Source organism: Dromiciops gliroides, chromosome 2, assembly GCF_019393635.1.
Source record: "Dromiciops gliroides isolate mDroGli1 chromosome 2, mDroGli1.pri, whole genome shotgun sequence".
Classification (NCBI taxonomy): Eukaryota; Metazoa; Chordata; class Mammalia; order Microbiotheria; family Microbiotheriidae; genus Dromiciops; species Dromiciops gliroides.
This window is the reverse complement of record NC_057862.1, coordinates 540,115,629-540,143,601: the sequence shown is the minus strand read 5'-3', so window position 1 is coordinate 540,143,601 and position 27,973 is coordinate 540,115,629. Positions and strand designations below refer to the sequence as shown.

General features: G+C 40.2%; 1 long non-coding RNA gene across 1 annotated transcript; it reads right to left on the bottom strand.

Moving 5' to 3' along the window:
* Nucleotides 1-780: 780 nt before the first annotated feature.
* On the bottom strand, nucleotides 781-27,973 carry LOC122740070. The gene is made up of 3 exons (XR_006354708.1): nucleotides 27,838-27,973; nucleotides 26,454-26,549; nucleotides 781-954 (listed from the first exon to the last, which is right to left on the bottom strand). It is a non-coding gene; the product is annotated as an uncharacterized LOC122740070 (long non-coding RNA).

The window sequence follows — 27,973 nt, the reverse complement described above, 5'->3', positions numbered from 1 at the left end:
GTTTCTGTCCCTGGGCCTGGAAGGTCACAGTTTTCAGAGACCAAACACATTCCTTCTCCTGGATGGAAGTTGCTAGAGTAAATTGCTCGATATTGGGGTGGTTCACAGGGCCATTCATTCACTGTGGTTAAGAAAGCAGGGGCTGGGCTTGAACAAACATGATATAGGGTGAGGGTGGGTGGATGTCGTTCAATGGAGTAATGGAACAGATCAGGTATACAATATACAGAAGCAAATAAGCATACTTTTTTTTTTTTAGTGAGGCAATTGGGGTTAAGTGACTTGCCCAGAGTCACACAGCTAGTAAGTGTTAAGTGTCTGAGGCTGGATTTGAACTCAGGTACTTCTGACTCCAGAGCCAGTGCTCTATCTACTGCGCCACCTAGCTGCCCCGATGTCATTCAATGGAAAAACATGGACTCTGGACTCAGAGGTTCAAATCCAATATTGTATACTAACTACCTGTGTGTCTGACCTTGCATAAGTCACTTAACTGCCCTTGGCTTAAGTTTCCACATCTATAAAATGATGGAGTTGAAGTTGACAGTCACTAGGGTCCCTTTCAACTTGAATTGTATGATCCTATGATCTCAACAGAAGTACGAAGTGGGTGAAACTTTGTTTTCCCTGCCCTCAGCTTTATTTTTCTTTAAACTGTCTTTTCCATCTTTCCCTTCTCCCAACCCTTCAGACATCCAGCATTATCATGTCTTCTCTTTCCTCATTTTTAAACCATGGCTCTCCAGAAAGGGTTTGATATTTACCATCATAGGAGATTGTTCAGGCGAGTTCTGGTCAGCTTGATGAGTTCAGAGTCCTGAGGTTTTTTTGGGACTTATATTAAATCTCTTTTATTGAAGATTAACTGATTTGCTTGGAATCTTGTGAATTAACCAGGGAATGAATTGCTTGGCTGGGGCTGTTGTTGTCTGGAGCCATCTCTTCATGCTGAGACTATAAAAAAAGAAGTTGGTTGCACAGTTAGCCTTTTTCCTACTTTTTTGGATAGAGCCAAGAGGAACTGAGATAAGAGTAGTCTTGGATCACATGATAGAAAACCCTTGCACATGCACAGCCTCCCTCACCCTGCCAAGAGTCCACGATGGCTGTCTTGAGAGAGAGCCACATTGCAGTTGCTTGTGTTCTAACTCATGTGGCCAAAGAGGCAAGTTCCTAATTCCTAAGGTCCTGGCCCAAGCTGTGGAGGGTCAGAGAGTCAGTCAATAAACATTTGCTAAGCACATACTATGTGCCAAACACTGTGTTAAATGCTGAGAATACAAACAAAGGCAAAAACAGTCCCTGCCCTCACAATCTAATGGGGAAAGACAACACAGAAAAAGAATCTGAAAAGGAGGAGAGGTACCTGGCATGGGGATGATAAAGTTCAGGAGTACAGCTGTGTAAGCAGTGAGAGATGGTTGCCCCAGGAGCTCTCCCCAAATGGAAGGTCTAGGAGGAACTCTCTGCTGTGTACTCTCTACCCTTACCAATCAGAGGGAAAGATGACCTCATCTCAGAGTCAACGGGTCCTGGGGAAATATGAGTTTCAGGGTTGCTATCATCTTGCAGGATGATGAGATTGTGATGAAGTCCAAGAGTACGACCACACGGGACAGCTTTGACTTTCCGCCAATCTTCTGGTGAGGAGTTCCTCTAAGCTCTGTTTAATTGATCGTTAAAAGACACAAATCTAGCAATCTCGCTCTTGGCAGGGCTTGTTTATATCTTAGTGTGAACTTAAGTTGGTGTATGACTTTCCCAGGGGCAGCTAGCTACATGCTAAGATCCTCTGACAATGGAAAAAAAAAAAGCTTTGTTAAATTCCTTTCACAGAGGACAATACCTTTAAAACATGGGAGAAAAGTAACAGGAAAGGCTGAGAGCTCTCCTTTGCCCCCATCACTCTACCACCAAGTAGAATAGTCTTGTATTTGAAAGTCAGTTTTGACTTTCATATCATCATAGAATATCAGACCTGGAAGAGATCTTAGAAACTATCTACTCCTTATTTGGTTTACAGAGGAGGAAAGTGAGGCCCAAAATGGGGAAGTGAATTAATTGTTCAAGGCCATACAACTAATAAGTGTTTTTGTTTTGTTTTGTTTTGTTTTTGCGGGGCAAATGACGGTTAAGTGACTTGCCCAGGGTCACACAGCTAGTAAGTGTCAAGTGTCTGAGGCCAGATTTGAACTCAGGTACTCCTGAATCCAAGGCTGGTGCTTTATCCACTGTGCCACCTAGCTGCCCCTGCTAATAAGTTTTTGAGATGGAATTAGAATTCAAGTCTCTCATTCCCCATTCATGGCTCTTTTTGTTCTGCCATAGAATTTTTGGTTGAATGTTAATTCCATTGTTATGGTTGGCAAACTTTTCAGTCTGTTCTCCAACAGAGCAGGGGATAATAATCTTAGGTTCTATAAAATGAGCCTCTGAAAGAAGGTGGAACTTTTAGGAGCCTGACAAGACTACTCTCTGGGAGCTAATGACCTGAGCTGTTGGATCAGGGGGTACAATCTATGCAGCTAGTCTCCCTTTGATTTCCTTCAGGGATTTATTCACAATAGATGGAAGGAGAAAGAAAGAGAACTGTCTCATTGACATCCTCTCAAATGCCACTTGCTGAGAGATTCATTCCTAAGATTCTCTCTAATTTTGAGATTCTGTGTGAGTCTGATTGTGTGTGACCTAGACCTGGGTAGTGATCGTGGGAATGAAGAGGGAGGAAAGAATCTGTGAGACAGGAAAGGATGAATGTCCAGAGAGAGGCGTGAAAATAGCCTCTAGCCTGTGAGCCCAAGAAGTAGAGGAGCCAGTAACATGCTGATGATTTTATGGAAACTAGGATTTGCTGTTTATTTGGAGGCAGAAGGTGAAATACGAGTGAAGTTTTTGAGTAAAAAGAGACATCTAACAAGAGAGGTCAAGTAGGCTAGTGTCCCTCAGTGCAGTAGGCCACTTTGGCACAGCTCAGTGAAGTGTTGTTATAATATGTATCGTTCGATGTTTTGGAGTTCCTCAGCCCCTTGGACATATTTTAATGGGTGGGATGAAGGATAGAGGATGGAAGTGGTGAAGAGGCAGTTGATATATGGAGGAAGGTCAGAGCAGCTCATGGATGGCTTAACAAACACACTTTATCCCTTCTTTCTTCCTAGCTTTATGGAAGCTGACAATTTAATAGGTGCATCCTAGATTTTAAGAAATGAGTTATAGCAGTAACAACAACATTGTGTGATGATCAACTGTGATAGACTTAGCCCTTCTCAGTAATACAAAGATCCAAGACAATGCCAAAAGATTCATAATGAAAATACTCTCCACATTCACAAAAAGGACTATGGAGTCTGAATGCAGATTGAAGTGTATTATTTTCATTTTTGTTGGGGGTTTTTGTTTGTTTCTTCTTTCTTGTGATTTTTCCCTTTTGCTCATATTCTTTTCTCACAACATGACTAATGTGGAAATATGTTTAACATGATTTAATGTGTAACCTATATCAGATTGCTTGATTACTTTAGGAGGGGAGAGAGAAAAAAATTTGGAACTCACAATCTTACAAAAATGAATATGGGAGGGCAGCTAGGGGGCAGGGAGCAGCTAGGTGGCTCAGTGGATAAAGCACCAGCCCTGGATTCAGGAGGACCTGAGTTCAAATCCAGATTCAGACACATAATACTTACTAGCTGTGTGACCCTGGGCATGTCACTTAACCCTCATTGCCTGCCCCAACCCCCCAAAAAAGTTGGAAACTATTTTTATCTTTAATTGGAAAAAATAAAATAAAATGCTATTAAAAAAAGAAATGGGTGACTAGAGGAACATTGTTCACATTTCTATACGGCTTTAGGGGTATGGTGGAAAAATTACTGGCTCTGGAATAAGAAAGCCTGTGTTTGAATCCCAACTCTGATCCTTTCTTCCTACTTGTGTGGCCTTGGGAAAGTCACTTAAAATCCCCTGGTCTCAGTTTCTCCATCTGATAAATGAGAAAGTTGGACTAGATCAGCACTTCTTAAACTTCTTCCTTTTGTGATCCTTTTTTGACCAAGAAATTTGCGTGTGGGTTTTTTTTTTTTTTTTTAGTGAGGCAATTGGGGTTAAGTGACTTGCCCAGGGTCATACAGCTAGTAAGTGTTATGTGTCTGAATCTGGATTTGAACTCAGGATCTCCTGAATCCAGGGCTGGTGCTCTATCTACTACGCCACCTAGCTGCCCCGCCCAAGAAATTTTTACATGACCCTGGGTATATAGGTGTATAAAATAGGTATATATAACCTTTTACTGTCACCAAATTTTTTGCAACCCCCACATTCAGTTATTTGAGCCCATATGGGATTGTGACCCACAGTTTAAGAAGCTAGGTACTAGATGACCCCTAAGGTACATTCCAGCTCCAGTACTATGATGTTTTGTGAAATGAGAGAGTTGGATTTTCTGAATTTCCTTCTGGATCTAAATTCTATGGTCCTCTGATTGACAAAGCACTTTCCTCTTAGCAGTCCAGGGATTCATTCTTATTTGACAGATGAAAAACCTGAGGATCAGGGATGTTTTGTGACTTGCCAAAGGTCCCAAAGTTAGCATTGAAGCCTGCACTCAAATCCTTGTCTTCTGATCCAGAGTCCATCACTCAGGGTAGCCATGGTATAGACAGGAAAAGGGGGGTTGAATTCTGCCTTAGATACTTACTGGGCTAGGACTGGTGAGCTTTTAACTTAAGGAGTCCTGATCTCAAGCTTAGCAAATGACTTTCCAGCCTTCTTCATTCTATACCACTGGGAATCAAACAGAAGCAATCAAGAGTGTCCTCACCTTGTCTTGGGGCAGATTTACTGGCCTCTTTCCTGACACTGACATTCCGTCTCTGACCCCCACTTCCCTCCCTGACATGCCAGGAATACTAATTTTCTCTTCAACTCCACTTCCTAGCTAACTTCCTTCTAGACTCAGAAAAAATCCCACCTTGTGCAAAAAGCCTTTCCTGATCCCCCTTAATGCCACTGCCTTCCCTCTGAGATTATCCTCAACTTAGCCCATATAGCTTTGGCTTGTATACTGTTTCTGTGCTTTCTCCCCCATTAGATTGTGAGATCTTTCAGGTCAGACCATCTTTTCCCTTTCTTTGAACCCCCAGCACTCAGCACATAGGAAGTGCTGGATGGGGCATTCATTACCTTCTGGGGATCCTGGACAAGTCATTTAATTTCTCAGAGCTCATTTCCTTATTTTTCAAGAGATAATAAAATTTGCACTATCTGCCTCTCAGGGTCATTGTGAGAAAAGATCGCTTTGCCGTGTTAAAACACGACAGTATTGTAAGTTATTATTTCCACTCCATGATAGAGCCAACTCTTCATAGTCTCATATCACAGATATAGAGCTAGAAGAGACCTCAAAGGGCATCCAGTCCAACCTCCTAATTTTACAGACGAAGGAACTGAAACCTAGAAATCTGAAGTGATTTGACAGGATAACAGGTAGAAAATGGCAGAGGCAAGATTCGAACCTGGGTCTTCCAAACACAGCACCCCTGCAACTAACTGTATCTGTTGTGGATGAGGGACCCCAACCCCTCAGGAATCCTTAAACTTTCCCAAGGGAAAAGCAGCTCTGCTGAACACAAAGACCCTGGTCTGCAAGGAACAAAGACGATATATTGATATGGATGGGTGCTATTCATACTCAAGGTTCTTCTTCCCTTCTCAGTTGTTTTGCCCCTCCCAGCTGTTTTGACAGCTTTTGTTTGTAAACATACAAAAAGACCAGCCCTTCTCTTCCTCTTCTAGATGGTCTCCATAGTGATTCTGTCTCCCAGCCATATATTCCTCTCTCCTAATAAATCTCTTTTTATGTTATGAGATTCACTATGAGCCTCCAATTCTTTGGGTGAGCTAGCCCCTTATCCAAGTTGCAAGTTCCCCCAACATATCCATGTTCCAGGAATAGTCAACTGGTAGATTGGGACTGGAAGGAGTGTGAACATCAGTTAGGGTGATAGAGAACTTCAGTTACAAAGGACTTGCTCAGGAAACCAGGTATCTACCTTATCTTACTTAGAGTAATTCTTCCCCTGGGCACCCACGATTCCACAAGCCAGCCCGTCTCTTTTCTTCCCTCCTTTGCTTTTAAATGCTGATTGTGGGGAGCCAGAACAGGAGCTCCCTCCAGCCATGAGGGAGTACTTCCTCTGCTCCTTAATGACTTTCTCTTGCCTTGCCACTGTTCAAAGCAGTTGTAAGACAGCAGGGAATTGGACTCTGAAAGCAAAAACTCCCAACAGTGGATTTTGTTTTCTGGAAGTAAATTAATTGAACAGTCGTGTGTAAAGGGAAGAGGAAAAAAAGAGAGTGAGAGTGAGCTAGAGAACCAGGCAGTCAATCGGGGAAGATGCCCCTGGAGAGAGAGGTGGGAAGTTGAAAGTGCGTGGAACTTTCCAGCAATAATAATAAAGTAAAACTCCAAAGCCCCAGGCTGCATCATTGAGCAGTGCCCCTGGTCCCATGGAAGCTGGGTTGGGTCTATTGGAAAATCCTGCCAAGCAAGAGAGCCCATTGCTGAGGGCAGAGAACGTTTATCTATTGCATTTACCCCCTCTGAACCTTCCAAAGGCTCTGGGCTGGGCTATGGTTACAAAAGGACCACCTGCTATTCCTCTCACATTGTCCCCCTGGGGGTCTTTTCTCATTGCTCCATATACATGATTTGATTCTTCCCTGTCTACATTTCCCAGAATGGAAGATGAGACAAGGTACATCATCTCTATTCTACGTGGCATTTGCCTGGACCTGTGCCTGCATCCCGGGAAAATGAGGCACTGACAAAATCACAGACTCTCACAATTGGGAAAAGACTAAGAAATCATCAAGTACAGTCTATATGTGAAGGTTCATTGCTGGGAATAAAGGGGCAATAATTGGACAGGCTGATCCTTCCTGAGTGCCATGCATACCCTCATTCAGCATGTTTAAGGGAAGGCCAAGTGACTTAACTGGAGATGCCCCAGGGAGGATGGAGGGCGAGGCAAGGGGAGGGTAGCAGGGCAGTCCTTTGTCCCAGTTCAAATGTGGTATTGAGAAAGGGGAGGGAAGGGATACAGCCAAAGCGATCACCCCTCAACAAGAAGCTTGACAAACGGTTGTCTATCATCTACTTGAAGACCTTCTACAATGGAGAATTTGTTGTTGCTGAGTCATATCTGACTTTTCATGACCCCATTTGGAGTTTTCTTGGCAAAGATACTGGAGTGGTTTCCCATTTCCTTCTTTTGCTCATTTTACAGATGAGGAAACTGAGGCAAACAGAATCAAATGACTTGCCCAGGGTCACACAGCTAGTGTCTGAGGCCAGATTTCAGCTTAGGAAGATGAGTTTTCCTGTCTCTAGGCCATGCACTCTATCCACTGTACCACATAGCTACCAACAACAACAACAAATAAAGATGGTATCTGAGACCCATTTTAGGCAAACAATTTCTCTCTAACTCTTAGGGGTGTTGGAACTAGCTTGTATAGTCTGACAAAAGCTAGTTGTTAAACAGTATGAGCATTTATGCCTCAGACATCAGTAAGGAATACAAATCTGGGCTTAATTTTTGTTTTGTTGATATCTCTGACTTTAGAAAGTGATGAATTAAATATTAACAATTCAATTTAACTTAAAAGTGTGTCATACAATTTTTTGACAGTCACTAAATATTGACCAGAACACTTCTGCTATAAACAATTTGATGATAAGCATCTCTAAATTTAGCCAGGCTAATCCTTGGATCACAGTCCCTCATTGGGTCATAGCTTAACCTTTCTAACAGGGTGGGGTCTGCCAGAACTTGAATTCTACTGGCATGGCCTTCAAGGACCCAGGATCATGTCTGTGTCACCATAAAGCCTTGGAGAAAGACTTAAGCAGAGCTTATCATTGTCCTTTCCAAAGCCTGGTGCTCAGAACTAGATGCAGTTCCTCCCCCCCCCCCCCCGTTTTGATCTGGCCATTACACAAAATTATGGATCTATTGTTTCCAGATAGCTGATGTTAATTAATGTAGTCTATGATATCATTATTTTTTCTGTCCACCACATCACACTATTGGGTTATGTTAATAATTCACATTTCCTAAAGCACTGTAAGATTTATACAGTGCTTTCCTCACAATATCCCTGGGAAATATTTGGTGCAAATATTCTTAACTCTACTTCATAGATAAGGAAAATGAGGCTTAGAGAGACTAAGTGATTTCCATAAATCACTTTAGGTCACATAACTTGTATGAATCAGAATTGAGATTTGATCCCAAGTCTTGTAACTCCAAGACAGGTCTTCTTTCCATTACAATAGTCACCTAAAATCTCTAGGTCATTTAAAAATGAACTGTCATCTAATTCCATCTATTTAATTGTCATATAAGAAACTTCAAAAAAAGCCCTCAACTGTAGGGTTTACATATATATGTGCTATTGTAGATATATTAGTATAAATAATATATATAATTATTATGATCAGGATACTAATATAGACTAAATGATTACATATGATATATTATATAACAAATAATATTACAGGATGTACATGAAAAATTATATATTAGCACATGTATCATACTATATAATTATACATTTATCCCAAATATATCCTTTTATATGTTATATATTCAATAAACATTTATTAAGTGTCTACTATGTGCCAGGCACTGTTCTAAGTACTGGGGATACAAATAAGAAAAACAATTCCTGCCCTCAAGGAGCTTACAATTTAATAGAGAAGACAGTATACAAAATGAAGGTGAAAGATGTGAGAAGTGGAGGGACCACAGAGGGTACCTGGCTTAGGAGAATGTTATTTTGTTGAGTGGAAGCCATGTAGCTTTCATGGAATTTTCCATGGAAAATACATTCACATAAATATACATATAGATATACACATATATATTATTTGGAACTAAAATGTATATCCATTTTATATATTTATATATACACATACATATATATATATGAGAGTGTATGTATGTATCTGTATCTGTAGATAGATAGATAGATAGATAGATAGATAGATAGATAGATAGATAGATAGATACATACATACATACATACATACATACATATACATACATACATACATACATCCTTTTAAAGTTCAAGTTTTTGGTACTTGCCTTAGCATGTTGCTTAAGTCCATGGCAGATTTTTTGTTGTTTCTAGATGCTTGGGATTGGGAACCCATTCACAGTTGGGATTTCTGTGTATGGAGGGGGATGTATTTTTCCTGGGACAATAGCTTCTAAGACTGGCCGATAATCTAACTAAAATTTATTTGGACCAAATTGCTGGAGGAATGCATCTTTTTTGATTTTTGATAAATGTTATTTATTTTATTCTGAACTTAAGAAATAAACAAGAGGCAGCTAGGTAGAGCAGTGGATAGAGCACCTGCCCTGGATTCAGGAGGACCTGAGTTCAAATCTGGCCTCAGACCCTTGACACTTACTAGCTGTATGGCCCTGGGCAAGTAACTTAACTCCAATTGCCTCACCAAAAAAAACAAACAAACAAAAAACCAAAAAAACGAGCATTTCTGTAATAGTAGAATAGCAAAAAATGATTATACATGAAACTGCAAATCTATTATGTACATCTTGCTATTCCTTTTAAATATATAATAGTTTTCATGTAATATTTTTGCTTTTTTCTCCCCCCAGATAGCTACCATTAGACAAATATGTATATTTACATATACATATATATATGTACATATATATACACAAATATACATATGTAAAATCATCCTACAAATGCTTTTAATTTATCAGTTCTTTCTCTGGATGCAGATAGTGTCTCCCTTCATTGGTCCTTTATAATTAATTCGGGCATCTATAATATTCAAAATGGCTTAGTCATTCAAAGTTGTTCTTAAAACAATATTGTGTTACCCTATATAATGATCTCTTGGTTCTGTTCATTTTTCTCTTCACCTACATTGTAGATCATCAGGGTGATATGTGTCCTTTGAATGAATGGAAGTACTTGAAAGAGGAAACAAAGGAAAAAAAAAAGGATGTAAAAAGGCAGAGAGGAATTCTTACCAGGGTCAGGAGTTTGGAAGGTGGGAAAATGGGACACAGAGAAAGAAGGAAAGGACAGATGGCTATTGTAGTTATATGATAGGTATGGGCTTTGTCCTACATAATGGACAGATGGATCATCTCTGCAAGAAACCATTTATTATGCTCCAAGGAATCATGATGTGGATGCACTCCCTCACTCAATGAACTTCAGTAGCTCCTATCTCCTCTATAATCAAAGGTAAACTCCTTTGTTTAGCATTTAAAGTTATTTATAACCTGGCCCTTTTCTACTTTTTCTACCTTATTAAACACTCTCTTTTGCATACTCTATGGTCATAACAAATTGTTCTTACTGTTCCTCATACAGGTGCAGCTAGATGCTGGGCGGAGTCAGGAAGAGCTGAGTTCAAATCCTGCCTCAGACACTTACAATGTGTGTGATCCTGAGCAAGTGACTTAGCTCCTCTTTGCCTCAGTTTCCTCATCTGAAAATGGAGCACCTACCTCCCAATGTTATTGTGAGAATCAAATAAGATAATATTTGTAAAGCACCTGGTACATAGTAAGTGCTATACAAAGATTGGCTATTAATATAATTATCATACATGATACTCATCCCATTTTTGTGTCTTTGCTCTAGCTGTCCCCCCTTCCTGGAAAGCATGCACCCCCTCACTTCTGCCTCCTAGAATCCCTCATTCCCTCCAAAGCTTAGCTCAAATGCCCCTTCCTATATTGCATTTCCTGATTTCCCAAGGTACTAGTACCTCCTCCCATGACTTAGCTCCTCACCTTTGCCCCAACCAGCGATAGATTGTAAACCACTAAAGGGCTAGGATTATATCAACTGTGTCTTTGTATCCCCACTACTGTTCCTGGCGCATAGTAGGCATTTAATAAAGGGAAGGGAATACAGAGATTGCAGAATACCGAGGTGGTTATTTGTTAGCCTGATAGATCCACCATAATTCCAATTCCTTCTCTCTGTTGATTATCTCCAATTTATCCTGCATATATAATTTTTGTTTATATTTGTATGCATGTTGTCTCTCCCACTAGACTGTGAGCTTGCTGTGATCAGTGGCTGCCCTTTGTCTTTTTTTATTCCCTTCATTTAGCATAGTGCCTGACATAGAGCAGGCATTTAATAGGAAGGAAATAAGCATTTATTAAGGACCTACTATGGGCCAGGCATTACACAAAGCACTTTTAAAATATTATCTCATTTAATCCTCACAATAACCCTTCGAGGCAGGTGCTATTATTATCCCCATTTTACATTTGAGGAAACTGAGGAAGACAAAGGTCAAGTGACTTGCCCAGGGTCTCACAGTAAGTGTCTGAGGGCAGATATGAAGTCAAGTTTTCCAGGCCCAGAGCTCTATCCACTTATTGTATGACCTAATGTCTCTAATAACCTAATAAATATTTACTGATGAACATAAGAGAAGTATTGTGTTTTTGAGGCATTTCTCTAGGATGTGATGAAGAACCTCCTAAAATGGTGAAAAAAAATTGGACAAATGATAGCATCAGAGGAATTGCTAAGGGATATGAAATTTGGTCAAAAACTGGAGGCTCTATGAGCATACACATTACTACTGGTTAAATGTGGGTTATTTAGAAGAGAACCACAGATTTGGGAAGTGAATACATGCCTAGGAGTTTGATGCAAAAGAATAAAATTTACACTTCTGAACCATGGTTTAAAATATAGCATTGGCTATGGATGGAATAAACCTATTAAGAGCTAGGAATGTATGCATGGAGTCTTGCAAGTCTAATCAGAAAGTTTTTACATTGGAAAAGGAGGTGGGAGGGGGCAGAAAACGGCTTACAGACACCTGAAATACCTGGCATCATCAGGCTAATAGGCCCTTCCTTCTGCTAGTCTTCCTCGGATATTATTATTTAACCTCCTCTCTGTCTATTGGACTAGCAAAAGAAAGCTCTGGTGATTTGTAAGAGACAACACCCAAACAGAAAGTCATGAAAGGACCAGCATCTCCATGATGTAGCTTCTTTTCTTCCACTTAGCCTGCCTGATGCAGGTCCCCAGTCATCTAGTAGAATAAAAGTCCCAGTCACATGGCATCTGGGCCTTTCAAACCTGTGGGTGTTTAACACCGCAGGAGTTGTTATATCCTGATGAGCTACTGATCAGACACATTTCCTTAGGGAGATGAGTGAACCATGTGCAGAGAATCTAAGTGCCACTGTATCCTTATTGTCATAGTATTGCTGGGAAAAGTAAACCTTCTTTTATATATGTCTAGTGACTTGTGAGTGCCTCATTTAATCCCCAAATTGAATCTGGACTGAGTCCCTATGTCAGTTTTCTTTTAGGCACTCTCTTTTGCATTTGTATATAAATAAGCTCCTTGAAGGCAAGCATTGTCCTTCTTCCTTCTTGTATTTGTATTCCCAGGGCTTAGTATAGTACCTGGCATATAGTGAACATTGGTGACCATTGGTTGACTGGTATTAAAACTACGTCTCGGGGGCAGCTAGGTGTCACAGTGGATAAGGCACCGACCCTCAATTCAGGAGGACCTGAATTCAAATATGACCTCAGACACTTGACACTAGCTGTGTGACCCTGGGCAAGTCACTTAACCCTCATTGCCCAATCAAAAAACAAAACAAAACAAAATTGTAACCTCAGATATGTATATACAGATGTAAAAGGTATCATTAATCAATAACATGAATTAGAAGGTATACTCAGTCTTATAGATATCACTGAGACTTGGTGGAATGGGACTAGAAAATGGCTAAGGGTGGTTTATGACTTATTCAAAATAAGCAAACTAGATGAAAGGAGTGGGTAGAGTAACTTTTTATGTTAAGAAGATATCTTTATGTGAGGGAATATAGCAATCTAAAGTAAGAAACATGGCAGAGAGCATTTGGGTCAAGATCAATTCATCAATTAATTTTTTTTAATTTTTTTTAAAAATCTGAATAGAATTTTATTTTCCAAAATATACATAAAAACAAAATTTTAACATCAATTTTTAAAAAACTTTGCATTCCAACTTCTCTTCCCCCCTCCATTTCCATCCCCTACCCACAAGAATTCAATCAATTCAAAATAAGTTATACATGAGTAGTCATGGAAACATTCCCACATTAGCTAGTTGTGAGAGAAAACAGTCAAAAAACCCAGAACTTCAGATTAAGAATTGTCAAAGAGGAAATGAAAAAAAAAAATTTAACATGTGTTTCCATCTGTTTTCAGATAGTATCAGTTCTTTCTCTGCAGATGGGCTGCAATCTTCATAAGTCCCTCAGGGTTACATTGGATCATTGCCTTGCTGAAAATAACCACATGCTTCCCAGCAGATCATCCCCCACTATTGCTGGTTTTTTGTATACAGTACATTTCAGTCTGCTTCAGCTCATGTAGGTCTCTCCAGGTTTTCCCCATAGCATCCTGTTCATCACAACCTCTAGATCAACCTTAAGCTTGATAGAGAATCTTCTTCACAAAAGCCCAGTAAAGTAGGTACCATACATTTTGCCATTATAGTCAATCATCATAACTATTTCCCTCCATCCCATTCCCTTCCCATGACATTTACTCTATCTTCTTTTTACCTATTCCTCCTCAGAGGTGCCTTACTTCTGACTATCCTCTCCCTCGCTCTGCACTCCCTTTTTTTCACCCTTCCTTCCTTGACCTCTTCCTCTCCTATTTTCCTGCAGGGTCAAATAGATTGCTCCTCCCAATTGGGTATGAAAGCTATTCCCTCCATGAGCCCACTCCAGTGAGATCAAGGTCCCTGAGCTAATTCTGTGTTCTAAATTTTTCTTCCTCCCTCCCTCCTCAACCCTCCCTGTGAGATCAAGCAATTCAATATGTCATACTGGTGCAGTAATGCAGAACATCTTCATCTTCCTTGAAAGTGTTTTGCTTTTTACTGCTCTCTCCCCCAATCTGCCCTTTCCTCCTTCCCTTCTCCCCGCCCCTTTTCTCCCTCCCTCCAGGGCAAAAGTATATTACTATACCTATTTGAGTATGTACGTTAGTCCTTCTTTGGGCCAATTCTGATGATATTAAGGTTCACTCACTCCCCAACTCCTTCCCCCTATTCTACTCTCCTCCATAAGCTTTCTTCTTGTTTCCTTCATGTGAAATACCTCTCCCCAGACCATCTCTCCCCTTCTCCCTCCCCCAGTTTATTCCTCCTACACCTCAACCCTATTTTAATGATGTTGTCATGGATTAGCTAGGCAGCACAGTGGACAAAGCACCAGCCCTGGACCCAGGAGGCCCCCCAAGCTCAAATCCAGCCCCAAACATAAGACACCCCTCCCTGTCTGCCCCACAAAGAACAAAACATAAATGCTTTACAGATATCATCCCTTCATATTCAGTTCAGCCCTGTCTTCTGTGAATTTCTTGTGAAGAATTTTTGTTTTGTTTTGTTTTGTCAATTAATTTAAAAAAATTAATTGCTTACAATGTGCTGAGCATTGTGCTTAGTATTGGGGACACAAAAAGAGGTGAATGATAGTCTCTGCTTTCAAGGAGTTTACAATCTAATGGATCCTTAAAGGAACAAAACGATAGGTCAATCCAATTAAAAAAAAAAAAGGATAAAAGGGTAGAGTGTACAAACTAAAGGCCAATTAGCTTTATTTCTATTGTTTGCAAAATTCCATACCAAGAGAACAATCTGTGAGTATTTAGAAGGGGAAGCAATGAGCATTAAAACCCATCATGATTTTGTTAACTACTGGTCATGCTGTACAACAGAATTTCCTTTTTTTGATAGCATAATTAGACAAGAAGATCTTTGTGATGCTGTAGACATGTTTTGCAACATGGATTAAGTTTCAGTAAAGCATTTGTCAGAGTTTCTCACGTTCCCCTTGTATATAAGGTGGAGTGATATTTAATAGAAGATAGTATAGTTAGGGGGCAGCTAGGTGGCACAGTGGATAAAGCACCGGCCCTGGATTCAGGAGTTCCTGATTTCAAATCCGGACCTCCAGCACTTGACACTTGACACTTACTAGCTGTGTGACCTGGACAAGTCACTTAATCCTCTTTTCCCTGCCATGCCCTCCCCCCCAAAAAAAGATAGTGTAGTTAGATGTATTTGGAACTGAATAAATGAAAAAAGCCAGAGTAGACAGTAATAGGCTGAGTCAAATTGAAGAGAGGTCTTTATTGAAGTGCCCAAGAAATCTGCACTTGTGCCTATACTTTTTAAACATTTTTATTGATGATTCAGATAAAGGCATAGAATAGACAACATGCATGGCAAATGTATAAATTACATGAAACTTTGAGGCATAGTCAACATATTGATTGATAGTTTGGTTCCAGAGATCTTGACAGTTTAGAATCATGGACTTAATCAAATAAGAAAAAATTAGCATAAAAATTCTATACCTGGGTTTAAAAAAAAAAAAGAACAGCTTCACAAATACAGGATGGGGGAAAGATGATGAGAAAAATAGTTCCTATAAAAATTTCCTTGGAGTTTTAGGTGACTGTAAATGTGATGTTAGTCAACTTGATTATGATGCTTTTGGGGCAAGAAACTGAAGATCTTCAGGGCACAGGTCATATTTTCATCATTGTTGCTGATTGAAAGCAAAGTTTTCAGAAGAAAACACCCTTTCTGGGAAGGGAACAACTGGTTAGGAGAAGGAGATTTGAATTTCTGGTTCATACCTTAAAATATAGGGATCAGATGAGCTCTTGGCCAGAGGTCAAGGCAGACCAGAGCTGGTAAGAATGTGTCTGCCTGTACTCTTATAAATCTAATTTTAAAAAGGCTTTTATCAGAGAAGGACAGAGGAAAGGGAAAACATCGTGTGTGTATCCACCAACCTAGATACCATAGGGAATAGCTACAATACAGGAGAAAAAAAAATCAGAGCAAAAACATGAATATCATAGGGGAGAAAATTCAAATAAGGAATGAGTAATGAATCCCTTGGCCTTTAAATGTCTGTGTAATTTCCCAAAGTGTGTAACAAACAAGACTAGAAAGTCTAATTTAAGGTGACAAATTTGGCTTCAAAGATATTGCTGAAATTTGGTGGGATGGGACCTCTAACTAATATATAACTAGCTATGTTACTAACTAGTTATATAACTCTGGACAAGCAAACCTTACTCAAAAAAACTCAGGAAGATTAAACGAGATTGCATAGTAATATAGGAAGAGGGAAGAATAGTACTCTATATTAAGAAGATAATTCCATGAGAAAATCTAGAAATCAGAGTATGGGGTGGTGGAGATGAAGAATGGTGAAAGATGATCAACAGTAGCAGAAATTGAAGATATATAGTCATTTTTTGATAAGATTTTCTGTATAATATAGTATAATATAGACTATTTCAACTGAAAGAGAAAATAGATGAGAGCAGAGGCTCTTAATTTTTTATGTGCTTAGCACAGTACTTTCCACAAAGTAAGTAAGAAATACTTTTTCCATTCAAGGTATAGAAAACTGAGGTCAATGAAAACATGACAACAAATGATGGAGAGAAGATAGTGCTATTCAATTGTAATGTTACTTCTGCTTTTTTTCTGACAAAGAAAATGATCTTTAGAATGGATTAGAAAGAACAAAAATGTCTAATAGGGAATTGAAACCCAAGATAAGGAATGAGATAGTTTAAGAGAGCACTGTAGCTGCCTCTAATGAGTTGCCTTCTCCAGGACAAGAAAGACTATATCCTAAGATATTAATAGAGCTGTCAGATGTTATTGCTGAGGTTTTGTCAGAGATCTTTGAAAGATGGAGATGGGAGAGTTGGGTCTGGAGAAAACAAAAGTCCTGATTTTTAGAAAAGAGAAGAGCATGGAGATTGGGAATTCTAGGTCAGTGAATTTGACCTTGATACCTGGCCAAGTTTTAGCACATTCTTGAAGTAATTAATAAAGGATTAGTACCCATGATTAGCTAGTCCTATCAAGTCCTGTTGTACTCTGTCCTGGTCAGAGAACATCTAGAGAATTGTGTTTAGTTATGGGCACTAGGTTTTAGGAAGGTCATTAATAAGTTGGAGAGGATCGAGTAGAGAGGGTGACCAGGATGATGAAGGGTATAAAGATTAATATAAATGTGTGTGCATGTGTGTATATATATATGTGTGTGTATACATATATATGTGTGTCTATGTGTACATATATACATATATGTATATGTGTATGTATATATATTGTGTGTGTGCATATGGATCAAGTAAAGGAACTGAAGGTCATTAGACCTTCAAATATTTTATAGGATCACAGATTTAGACTTTGAAGGCACCTCAGAGGTCATCATCCCAACTTTCTTATTTTATAGATGAGAAAACTGAAGTCCAATGAGGTGAACTTACTTGCCCAAGGCAATATAATTAATAAATGGAAGAGTTGAGATTTGAACCCAGGTCCTATTTTTTCCAAAGCTGGATTGCTTTCCATTGCTCCATTTAGAAGAGAGAATAGATTTACTCTATCTATATATCTCCCTATAACAGTGAAAAATGGCTAACTGGATGGTGAAAGGAGTGGAGAAAATGCTACATGAGTATCATTTGGAGAGATTGGAGACATTTACCCTGGAGAAGAGAGGATGTGACATCTTTGTCAAGTTTTTGAAGGGTTGCCATGTAAAGCGGGGGGTGGGAAATCATGCTTGTTCTGCTTGACCCTAGAGGGTAGAACTAGTAGTGATGAATGGAAGTGGCAAAAAGACAGATTTAGTCTTTTTTTTTTCTTTCTTTCTTTTTTTTTTTTTGGTGAGGCAACTGGGGTTAAGTGACTTGCCCAGGGTCACACAGCCAGTAAGTGTTAAGTGTCTGAGGCCAGATTTGAACTCAGGTACTCCTGACTCCAGGGCCAGTGCTCTATCCACTGTGCCATCTAGCTGCCCCAGATTTAGTCTTAAGTTAAGGAAATATTTCTTACCAGAGCTTTACAAAAGTGGAATGGGAAGTCTTCATGCTGAAGTTGGAAAACACTTGTTGGACCTATTGTGGAATGGATTCTTGATCTGGTATAGTAATAATAACAACAACAATAATAATAATAATAATAATACCCAACATCAATATTGCTCTTACTATGTACCAGGTACTGTGCTAAGTGCTTCACAATTATTATGTAGTTTAATCCTCACAATCAGTCTGGGAGGCGGGTGCTATTATCATCCCCATTTTACAGATGAGGAAACTGAGGCAAAAAAGTTAAGTGACTTGCTCAAGGTCACATAATGAATAAGTGCCTGAGGCTGGATTTGAACTTAGGTCTATTTGACTCCAGGATCAGCCATCCATTGTGCCACCTAGCTGTTTCTTTAATGTTTTTTTCTATGTATTGTATATGTCATGGTATATATACTATGGGCTGGACTAAATGATATCTAAAGTCCTTTTCAATTCTTATATACCGAGATTCTATTTTTTTTTCCCTAAAGTATATCAATATAAGCATATTATAGGCTCTTTACATGTTGGAGAACATCTGCATGTAAAGAGATTCATATGAAGAATTTGGGGTAAGGTATCAAGAAAGAACTTAAGCGCTGGAAGGACCACAAATAAGGTAGTTTATTACTTAGATGCATGCGATTGAATGGCTCCCCAGCCCCACAGTTCCATGGGCACATTGAGGGACTCTGGGTCTCTGCCCTTATATACATTATTGTTATTAACCTCAAGGGCATTGTGATTAGGAAATTTTGCTAACTTTGCATATATGGATTAATGAAGTTTTCTAAACTGAGATCTTTGCTTTTTTGCTTAAATGAAGTTGACTAAAGTAGTATTGGAACTTTCCAGTCCGTGGGCCAGTCAATTAGATGTCAAACATGGAGTCACTTCTGTCAGCTAGAGCCTAGCACTGGGCCAGTTCTCACACAAAGGCCCTCCATAGGGATGGATTCTTCTGGGGTACCTCACTGGATTTGGCTCTGTCCCCAGCTCTTTTTTAATCTCATATTTCTTCAATCTGGAAGGGTCCATCATCCCGAAGGGTCTCCCTTTTTGAGCTAGAATTTTCTTCTGCTTTGTCAACTAAAATTCTTTTCTCATTCATGAGCACTCTCCTATTGTCTATTTTCCCCTGGCCTCCTGCCCTCAACACCTGGCTCCCTCCTCCCAGGTAGGTTTCCTATTCTGTGCTATAATTAGAACATCAAGCTGTTTAAAGTGCATTTTAGGGTGGAAGCATTTCACTTAGACCTGCCACATCCTAGTTATCTCAGCTTCCCAGGAATCCTTTCTTGGTTTTTTTTTGTTTGTTTGTTTGTAATTTTTAGCTTCTTCAATCTCCGATTAATAATAATCCCTTTACATTTGTGCATAGGCTGTACACAAGCATTGTCTTGGATCCTTATTACCCACAGATAAGGCCTTCATTCTGGGAAGGTGTGAAATTTCCTGTTTGCCTGAGTTTGCAACACCAAGAGTACATTGAAGATGACTGACTGATTGATTTATTCATGACTAGTACATGACATCTGGACTACACCCTAGTTCTTGGCTTTCAAAGGGTGAGCAGAGACATAGGGTTAGATGAAGATGGAAAGGAGAGAGAGAAAGCTGTGAGGTCAGAAAGAGAGAAGCTGGTGAGATACACATGAGGGAAGCCTATACGACCACACAGTTCTTCCAGGGCACTATATGCACAAGGAACTGTGTACTCTGGGGAGCCATAATACTATCCAATATGGCAGAGATGGCATGGGCCAACCACCAACAAATTCCTGGGTCAAGTTCAGAGCTCTAGGAGTATCAGCTGGCAGCCACAGTGGAGTGATGGAAGATGACTTAAAACAAAAGGAAGCTAGAGCTGAGGAAAAGATAGAAATAAAGTCAGTACAAAGAAGGCAAACCCCACGTCCTGAAGAAATAGGCACTGGACTTGGGGTGAGAAAGACTTGAGTTTGAATCTCACCTTCAACACTTTTTAATTAGGTGGCCCTAGGCAAGTCACTGAAATCTTTTCTGAGCCTCACATCTGTAAAATGGAGGAAAAAATGCCTGTAGAGATGTTGTGGGGCTAAAATCAGATATATGTCAAGTATTCTGAAAAGATTAAAGTACTAGAAATGTTAGCCAAGTTACAGTAACAGTCTAAGTCTAGGAAAAGGTGATCAATTTGAGGAGCAATGCATACTTTTCTTTGAGGTGGTGTAGGAAGTCCAAAGTAGTACTCTCAGTCTATATAGGTAGGTCTTTTTAGATAGTTGGGGCTCACTAGAGAGGAATGGAGTGGGGCTCACAGGCATGACATTTTCAGTTTTTAATTTAATAAAGATAATACAACATTTAATGGTTGTTTAGTCTTAGTTCTTGCTCAGGGGCAGAGGATCCTTTTTTCTTTTTGTTATAGAACTTATTTATATGAGAAGACTCCAAGATTGTATCTGGTCCACCCCACCTAAACCAGAACTTATGTCCTGCACTATGTATACATTATGTATCTATACATTTGTATAGCACTTAAATTTTTATTTTTATTTTTTATTTTTTTGGTATAGCACTTTTTAAAACACTTTAGCAATACCTGATCTGATTCTCATAATGCCACTATGGGGCAGGCAGGAAAAGTACTGTCCTCATCTTATAGATCAGGAAACATGAAAAAAGCTCAGTGATATGTCCTCATATTCTCTGTCAATTAGGCCACATTAGAACACATTCAACTAATAAAGATAATGTTGCTGTTGTGGTTGTCATGTCTGATTCTTTGTGATCCCATTTAAGGATTTCTTGGCAGAGATACTGGACTAGTTTTTCATTTCCTTCCCAGCTAATTTTACAGATGAGGAAACTGAGGCAAACAGGATTAAGTGACTTGCCCAGGGTCACACAGTAAGTATCTGAGTCTGGATTTGAACTCAGGATGATGAGTCTTCTGATTCCAGGCCTGGAGTCTACTGTGCCACCTAGCTGTCTGATGATGATGATGATGAGCTAATATATGTATATATATATATCATATGTATATATCAAATATGTGTATATGTGCATGCAAATGTACACAGACATAATGTATGCGTGTATGTACATACATGTATGCATGTATGTTGCTTACCATGTGCCAGGCACTATGCTAAGCACTTTACAATTATTATGTCATTTGCTCCTCACAATAACCCCGGGGGAGGTAGGTGTCCATTTTACAGATGAGGAAACTGAGGCAAACAAAGGTTAAGTGACATGTCCAGGGTCACATGATTAGTAAATATCTGAGGCTGGATTTTAACTCAGATATTCCTGATGCCAAGCATCATCTTGCTGCCCTAAAAGAGAATTTTGTACCTCAAAGAATCTCACAAACCACATACAAATCTATGAAAACATGACAGGATGTCAGATTTCCCAATTCAAAAATTACTTCCCTTCTCAGGGCCTCATTTTCCTCCCTTGCAAAAGAAATAGTAAGGCCCCTTCTAGCTCTAACCATCCACATTCTATAGTCATGACAAGGTATACTATGCCACAATTTATCAAAGAATTAAGATGATTAGTGCTAGAAAGGGCCTTAATTGACATTTGGTCCAAACTCCTTCTTTTATAGATGGATTAACTGAGGCCCAAAAAGGTGAAATAATTTAAGGAGCAGAATTAGACTAGAATCCAGGTCTCTTGACCCCCTAGTTCCATGCTCTTTTCATTTATTGTTTGTTTTTTTTTGTTTTGCAGGGCAATGAGAGTTAAGTGACTTGCCCAGGGTCACACAGCTATTAAGTGTCAAGTGTCTGAGGTCAGATTTGAACTCAGGTCTTCCTGAATCCAGGGCCAATCAATGCTTTATCCACTGTGCCACCTAGCTGCCCCCCATGCTCTTTTCATTTAAAAGAAAAATAGATATAAGGACAACATCATTTTCTGTATTGGCTCCTAAAGAACTTGTTAAAAGTATGTATGATTATTTCAAGCTTCTGGATATCCAAGCAGGAGAAAGGTCCAGGGAATGATGAGGTCTTTTCACAGAGCCCCTCTTCATTTCCTTTCCCAATCCTCACCTCCCATCAGATGATTGAGATTGGTAACACTGTCCTATGCAGATACTGAAAATAGTTTGAAGTTTATGTGTTACCCCCAAAGTAGGTCACAGCCTGTGCTGATCTTCTTCCCCTTGGGTTGAAGCCCAGGAAGGGGCCAGAAGTGTTTTGATTAAAAGAAGTGTTTTGCTTAAAGGTGAAAGTCAGTAAAGAGGATATAGGTTGTGAGACTGAAGGGTTGGAGGTAGGAGATGGTGCCTGGAGTGGAAACGGAGTAAAAACTAGTTAAATATAATCAGAGATAGCAAGAGCTACCCAGTCTAGGGTAAAATCAGAGGTAAGCAAACCACAAGGCATTGAACTTGGCCAAAAGTTATCACAGTCTGCAATTTCCTCTGACTTTATCCCTGTTGGATGGTGCCCACTTACCACCACTGTTATAGCCAGGGCCTTCCTTGTTCTCTGTGGAGAGCTGGGTGGTTCTATATCAGTTTGCTGATGCTGGTGGGGACAGCAACTGTGGTATATTGGGTTTCTTTTGTTTTTTGGGTTGTTTTTTTTTTTTTGCAGGGCAATGAGGGTTAAGTGACTTGCCCAGGGTCACACACCTAGCAAGTGTCAGAAACCAGATTTGAACTCAGGTCCTCCTGAATCCAGGGCAGGGGCTTTATCCACTGCGCCACCTAGCTGCCCCCTGGTATATTGTTTATAAAGCAAAGAGTGCCTGGTCCAGTGGCATGGGTGGAGCCCTCTTCGAGATGAGCCTGGGGAATAGGGAAGTGAGTCCTGGTCACCAAGAATGATGCTATGGGTGGGTGGTAAGAATGACCTGTGTCTGGATGAGTGTGCTACCTTTTAGGCTTGAAGCAGGGGTGGGGGTGGGGAACAGAGTTGGGGTGCTAAAGCCTGGCATATAGATAGCTAACACCACCTAGTTTCTGCCCTGGGTCTTCTGACCTATTGTCTGACCATGCAAAAGTTGCTTTTCCATCTTAGATCTCTGTAAAAGTGGGCACAACCACTCCAACTGCACCGAGAGCCCTCAATGCTATGGTGAATAGGAGGATCATACCTCCTGAGCAGCCCTTTGGGCTGCTCTAAATCAGAAGATGGTAGAATCAGCAGAGCCCTCCCCGCTTTTCCCTTTGTTCTGGAGACAAACAAGAACAGAACCATTCTCCTGGAATGAGCTGACTGCTGCCAATCTCCCCTTTCTCCTTCCTGCCCTCCATTTTCAGATCACTTGGCCTGCATTTTGTCCTTGGATTCCAAGACGGCCCCTTTTGGGTTGGGCCCAGTCGAGTGACAAGCTGTCAGAACAGCCTGGGCCTCAGTAGTTTTGCTGTATGATTTAAGGGGAAAAAAATTTTTTTTTGACTGGGGAAATTAGATGGAGGTGATTGCAGCTAAAGTGGTTTTTATTGAAGGTTTTGGAAAACGTAAATGTCATCAGTCTTGTCAAAGCCAGACACAGGAGAAAATAACAGGGCTAACGGCAGCTCCAGATACCCACTGGGACTGCATAGACTTAGAATTAGCATTCCTGTTTGTTATTAGGATTTTCACCCCCTCCTCCACTCGTGGGATATGGGAAATGAGTGGGGAAGAGAGGGATGGGGAACAGCAGGGACTTAGGTGAAAAAATGCAAAACCTAAGCAGTGTTCTTTATTTTTTCTTCTTGCAGAGTTTTGGCATCACCACTCTTCCTCCCAGGTGATCTGACTTAGAAAGGAATAAGGCTTTAAAAGATCAGACTTATCAAAAGACCAGTGCTAAAGACAAGAACCTGGGCTGGGAGGGAAGAGGCTGGGGCTCTAATCCAATGATGCTATTGACTCACTAAGAGTTTGGACAAAACCCTTGGCATCTCAACTTTCCACTCTATCAAAAAGGAAGAACTGATTATTCTGTGATTCAATTCAATAAACAGTGATGAAGCACCAACTCTGTGCCAGGAATTGTGCTGGCAATGGGAATACAAATAAGAAAAAGAAAGGCAGTTCCTTCCCTCAAGGTGTTTACAATCTAATTGGGTAAGACAACACAAAAGAGGAAATTGGAAAGGAGGTGGGGAGGAAGAGACATTAGGAGCAAGTTACTCCATGGAGTAACCAAGCAGAGTTGTTGATGTAAAGCAGAGATTTGTGGCACTGGGAGAAATACAATGCTGGATTAAGTCCTGATACTTTTCTTCATTAACCTTGGGGAGATGGAGGATAAGATACAAACCCAAATAACTTTAACACAGAATTTAGAAGCCATGGCAAATGCCTTTCCTAGGTGCATAGCAAAGAATGAAGGGAGGTCTAGGAGTTAGGAAACAAAGAACAGATTAAAAAGCTAGTCTTGAAATCAAGACTTGGATTCAAGTCCCAACTTTCTCCTATCCTGGCTCTGTGACTCTAAATGACATCACAGTACTCTAAGCAAATCTTTAATATCATATAAGTCACAAAGGACCATGCTGCATTGGTAGGGAGAGTTATCTCACCTGGGAGTTTCCTTTATCAATGCAATCACAGGTCCAGTCCCTCTCCTTATTCCTAACCTTTTTTTTTTTTTTGAACCAAACTTTTGATTTCATTGGCATGGGGGACTCTTACTGAGGAAATTACCTCCACCAAAGCATATCATCACCTGATCTGCATCTTGTAGGCTTAGAGAAGGTGGGGAACCTGAAAAAGTTTGATGGAGGAAGACATAACGGTGCAAAGAAATACAAGGAGGTAGGTTAGTACAATATGGCTGGGAAGGAAAAAGAGAGAATCATAGAAGGTAATGCTTGAGCCATGGGGCAACTAGATGGCACAGTGGATAGTGTTGGGTTTCTAATCAGGAAGACCTAAGTTCAAATCCGACCTCAGATACTTCCTAGCTCTGTGACCCTAGGCAAGTCACTTAACCCTGTTTGCCTCAGTTCCTTCATCTGTAAAATAAACCAGAGAAGGAAAGGGCAAAGCACTCCAGTATCTTTGCCAAGAAAACCCCAAATTGGGGTCATGAAGAATCAGCCATGAGTGAAAACAACTGAATGAACATCAATAACAAAAGCAAAATCATAGACTGCTTGACCTTGAAGGCCAACCGGAAGAATCTATACATTATCTGGTTAACAGTAAGAAACTAGAGATTGTTTGTGAGCAAAGGAGAGGCATGATCAGGTCCATAGGTATATGGGAGAGAAATCTGGAAAAGGTGAGAAGGGAAATTGTAAGTCTGATAGAAGGTGAAGAAGCACTTATTAAGTGCCTACTATGTGCCAGGCACTGTGCTAAGTATTTTACAAACGTTATCACTTAATATTCAGAACAATTCTGGGAGGCAGGTGCTATAATTATTGGCATTTTGCTGTTGAAGAAACTGAGGCAGATTGTTAAATGACTTGCCTGGGGTCACAGGGCTGTTATGTGTCTGAGTTGGATTTTAATCTCAATTTTTCCTGATTCCAAGCCCAGTAAGATCTCAGATACAGCTGGAAATAAGTTTAACTTTTGCAAAGCACTTCTCATAATTTCATTTAAGTGTCACAGTCATTTGAGATAAGTATGAAGTACTTATCCATTTCATCCATTTCTTATAACTGGAAAAAATGAGAGGCGGGATTTGAACCCAATTCTTTTTTGCCTTTTAGGCCAGTGCTCTGCATGTTACATTATTTGAACTATCTTGATGGAGTGGGGGAAATGATGCAAGGCATATTTCATAGGTAGAATCAATTGACCTTGATAATTGATTAAAAGGGTAGCTTGGTGGCACAATAGATCAGGTCTGGAGTCAGGAAAAGCTGAGTTCAAATCTGCCCTCAGACACTTCCCAGATGTGTGACCCTGGGCAAGTCACTTAACCCAATTTGCTTCAGTTTCCTCATCTGTAAAATGATCTGGAGAAGGAAATGGGAAACCACTTCAGTATCTCTGCCATGAAAACCCCAAATGGGGTCATGGAGAGTTGGACACTATTGAAACAAGTGAATAATAACAAATTGATTAGATATATAGTGGGAAAGGAAAGGAAAGAGTCAAAGACAGTACCAGGTTTTTAATATGGTTGAGTGGGAGTATAGTGGACAAAAATAATAAAGTTCTGTAGAGCTCAGTTTGGACATGTTGAGTCTGAGGTGCCAATGGTTGAGATGACCTGAACACCTACTTTGTAGAACATGAAGAAATATAAGAATTGGTTCCAGGGCAGCTAGGTGGCAAAGTTGATAAAGCACTGGTCCTGGATTCAGGAGGACCTGAGTTCAAATCTAGCCTCAGACATTTGACACTTACTAGCTGTGTGACCCTGGGCAAGTCACTTAACCCTCATTGCCCCGCCAATAAAAAAGAATTGGTTCCTCCCCTCAGGGAACTCCAAGCCTAGATGGAGAAATGAGGCAAAACTGCAAAATGATGTTAAAGAAATAACACAAAATGATGACTCACCATTTATATGATGAAAGCAAGGCAGGCCAGATCTGATGGACCAACATAGGATGTGAAGATCCTATTGGAGGGGCAAGGCAATTGGGATGCAAGTTCCTAAGGAGGCAATTAGGAGTCAAGTCACCTAAGGAGGAGTAGTGCAGGTGCTCAGAAGGGTTACTGGTTCAGATGAGGCAGGCAGACTACTACATCAGGGAAGGACAGCAGCAGATCCAGGGGACTTGTTATGAGACAGATGAAGTTTTAGGACAGGAAATTAATTCCCTTTAGAGTACTGGGGTACCAGGCAGGCTTTCATTCATAGGGAAAATTACTGAGGAACCTGGTTGCAGGGAAACTGGGGTATCCAAGTCAGTAGGAGACATACTGAGTAGGGATAGTAGCAGAGACTTTATAGGTAGGAGGGTTGAAGCTCTCCCACTACGGGGGATAGAGCAGGGGTTTCTTAACTTTTTTTTAAATATATAATGGCCCTAGATAATTGATAGTTTGTTGAAGCATATGGACCACTTCTTGTAATAATGCTTTAAAATGTGTAAAATAAAATATATAGGATTACAAAGCAAACTAATGATACTGAAATAGTTACTAGTGCTTTCATTTATACAATTGCCTTAAAGTTTACAGAATACTTTTACATATGTTAATCTCAGTTAAACTTCACAATAATCCTATGAAGTATTATTCCCATTTTCCAGATAAGGGAACTGAGGCAGAGCATTTTGTGATTTGTCCAACGCCACACAGTAATTTCCCAAGGCAGGCTTTGAATTCAGGTCTTCTAGACTCCAAATTCAGTGCTCTACCCAGGGACCCATTTATCTATTAGCTACCAATAAATTCATCAGATAAATTCATGGACCCCATATCAAGGACCCTTGGAGAGGGACTTAGAGGAGTGTAAACAAGCGGGTTAGTATAACAATACAAGATGACAGTTAAAGAGTAGTCCCCCACATCAAGGCTGCTCTGACTATATTGTTGTTCAGTTGTTGTGTCTGAATCTTTGTGACTCCATTTGGGTTTTTTCCTTGGGAAAGATATCGGAGCGGTTTGCCATTTCCTTCTCCAGATCATTTTACAGATGGAAAACCTGAGGCAAATAGGGTTAAATGACTCGCACAGGGTCACACAGTTAGTGTTTGAGTCCTGATTTGAACTCAGGTCTTCCTGACTCCAGGCCGAGCTCTATGTACTATGCTGCCCCAGTTAGGTAGGTCACTGGCAAAGTTAGCTACTACTTTTTTAAGGGTGCCTGGACATTTGTTCCCTGTATGAGGCCTCCTGATTTTGGGTTCTTTTTAGAGATGGGGCAGGGGCCATCATGACCTACAGGGCTAGTTCATTCCCTAAAGAAGTTCCTCCCTGCCCATCCCCCTCTTACCTTATGGTGATTATCAGGTCCTTAAAAATCCTCCTGGGCAAGTGGCTGTCCAGACCCTCAAACTGCAAACTGTTTTTGGATTAAGTGACACTGATCGAATACCAGTTCTATTTCTAACATTTCTGTTAGTTCCCAG